Here is a 3,416-nt window from a genome sequence, read left to right as displayed (position 1 = left end):
ATAACTGCATAAAATAAATTTTCGTTTGAAGCATAATAGTCTGTTCTTTATTTATCAATATTTATTTCATCAATCAAATATTAAGAATCATTTCTTGAAAAATGGTTCAGATGAGGCAATATGAACTGAAACGATTTGAATGAAAATACTTTGTTTTCATATTAGAGTTCTTAATTTCTGAGGGAATTTGTATCTATATGTAAAATTTATATATAATTTTTGTAAAATTGATATATGTAAGATTCTTAGATGACTTTTAGTAAATATTTATCTCAGACAATGTGCTCGTACATATTATGCAAAATGAATAATCTTTTAAGAAACTTTTCCAAGATGTCTAAGAAATGCCATTTGAAATGAGAAATAGTTTTGTTATTCGATGAATACTAATGAGCAATTTTTACAAGTATTACAACCCTGTGTTTTTTTTTAATATTTGAGTATGATCATTAATTATTAAAATTAGTATTTTTTTAAATTTAAATTTTGATATTTTATAGCAATATTCATGAATATATCAACCAAGGAAAACGATTTTTAAATAAATTTGGAATTATAAAAGACGGCGATACTCATTTTATAACAGTATTAATTAATTTTTTTTATTTCCGTAATTAAAAAAATTATATTTAGTTTTAAATTCGATAATAGCAAAAATAAATGCATTTAATATTTTCAATGTGGCAACGCAAGTATAATGAACAATATTCTTATTATTCTTCTAGAATATAAAGAGCAAAGTTGAGGTAAATAAATGGAATAATTAATAATGCTATATTATATTCATCCAATGAGAATGACAATATGCATATTAAAAATGTATGCAGCAATTTATTATTTTTAGTTCTACTGATGGATTAAGAAAAACGTGTATGGATCAATATTTACGAAAGAACACTTCTCTTTATAGAACATTGTTCAAAAACTAGAGACAACTTGCAGTTTGAATGCAAGTACTTTCTAATTTGTCACATATTTGAATTAATTGTGTTTATACATCCATTGACAGACCGAGGCAATTAGTCATACTTTCAAAAGTATTTTTTCTCCTACTGTAAATATATTTATATTAGAATAAATATTTGAAATGTAGACATTCATTAAAATGACGCGTGTCAAATTTTCTGGCGCTTAAAATAATATTTCTACGTTTATTTGTTTAAGAGAAAATAAAAATTCATTATAGTCTGTGAGATATTTCTTAGATAGGTGACTACGTTAAATTTTTTTTACGAAATTAAGAATTTTTTATTTAAGATTCTTAATGTCTGGACATAATTTTTTAAATAAAAACATTTGAATTTGTTTATAACTATATTTTTAAGAAATTACGTTGATTTTTTTATGTTTGTATTTTCATCGTTTTAATGCTACGCCACATCTTTAAATGCTATTTTCTCAAATTCTAATCTTTGGAATTTTTTTACGAAAAATGTTATAAATTAAAATTTAATGCAAAGCTTTTTTTAAATTTGATATAATAATTTTTCAATATGTTTTGCTGTTCCTGAACTAGAGAGTAAGTAATATAGTATGCTTGTTTTAATGCTTTGCAGTGTGAAAAAAAAATTGAAAAATTCATGCAATTTATTAATTTAACCTAATATTTTAAAATTGGATTAAAACACAACTTAGTTTTTAATTCAGGAACTAAATAACAAAATAAGTTATCTGCAAAACTGTAATCAAATCATTTGATAAATCTCCAAATTAGAAGATTTTTGCTTTATACGACTTTTTAGCAAAGCAAACAAAAAAGTCATTTTTCCAATTTTTTAAAAATCTTTTGCCACTTAATTGTATATTTTGGTTTATTCAATCTTTCCGAATTAGTTTCTTATTTTTTTTCCCTTTTTTTCATACAAAAATTCAAAAATATCACTATTTTAGAACAATTTTCAAAAAAATTCTTCCAGAACATAGTCTCAAACTTTAAAGGTAATCTTTTGTGCAGCGTATATCTAAAATTGTGCAATATTTTCTGTATTATTCAGCAGAAAATTTTATTTCGTGGCTAAAATATCTTGAAGCACAATATCAAGCATCTACACAAAGATTAAAAAGTTTTATTTTTATTTATTTTTTTATTTATGGCACTCTATTAAGATGCTTATTATATTCTTAAAAAGACTAATCTATATATGTTAACCCTTTCTAGGGCCGTGGGAAGTATGCTTTCCATCAAATTTATCAATCTTTGTATGAAATTATGTAGGTTAGCATAAGTTCTGACAAATTTTTTTAGTAAGTCAGAAACTTAGATGCTTCAGTTCTTTATTTCAGACAAAATGATGCGCTTTGAATTTGTTACTTAATTATTAATGAACCAAATTAATTAATTAATCAAATTAAATTTATCTAATAAGTTAAATGAATCCCTTTTCTTATTCTAATTTCAAGCCTAAAAATATTTTAACATAATATGACTAGAAAAAAATGGCCCTTTAAAGGGTTAAATATGAAACTGATAAATACAGATAGACATTTTGTTTAGCTTTTTCAGTGTCTGCACGCTGCTTCAAAAGCAATAATAATAATATTAATAGATATAATTCTCAAAAATTACTGACAAAAATTCTAACTGAAGTTTAATTCGCATACATAATGGACCTTACATACTTTATACAGTGTTTGCAACTACTAAACGGTAGTAATAGTTAAATTAGTAGATATAAACTACTAAGAATATATCTAATTAGAGTTTAATTCACAAACTGAGTGGATCTGGAACAATGTCAGGATTTATACCTCTGATCCAATGATCAAACAACTCAGATTTATAATGTCAAGAACATAAGTAATTTTTTTTGCATCTTATTTATGACAATTGATTCAAATTATTACAAATAAATGAAATAAACACTTTACAGTTCTTAAAAGTGTCTAAATAAAAGAAATTAACGAAATTTTTATAGAACCAGGCCATTTTTTAAAAATTTTACATAAGTACGTCTTAGAAAACATCACAGTATTTAAAATGAATCTTATTGTAATTAAGAGACATCTAGAACCTAGGATTGAGAACAATGAAATAATAAGGACAGTATGAGAAATGACAGCCTAATATTGAAAAGGTGGATTTAGTGATTCCTACAATATTGGCCCTACTACGATGAACAGTTTGTATTACCTTAGTATAAAAAAGACTTAAATATTTCAGCTTCTAAAATACTAGCCCAGAATAAAAGACTTAGAATTAAACTACTTTCTTAATTTCAGCTCCAGGTTGCCATAAGGTTCGAAGTGTTATCGGTAAAAATATTGTATTAATACAAAATATAAAAAATGACAGTAATAAAAATAATAAAATTTACTGTTATTATTTACAAATTAATTCTCGAAAATTTTTAATCATGAATAATTATTCCTGCAATTTATACCTTAAAAGATTCGGATGTTCTGATTTGAAAACAAAA

This window comes from Argiope bruennichi, chromosome 4 (genome assembly GCF_947563725.1).
Source record: "Argiope bruennichi chromosome 4, qqArgBrue1.1, whole genome shotgun sequence".
Lineage (NCBI taxonomy): Eukaryota > Metazoa > Arthropoda > Arachnida > Araneae > Araneidae > Argiope > Argiope bruennichi.
The sequence above is the reverse complement of the archived record's forward strand: the minus strand, read 5'-3'. Positions refer to the sequence as shown.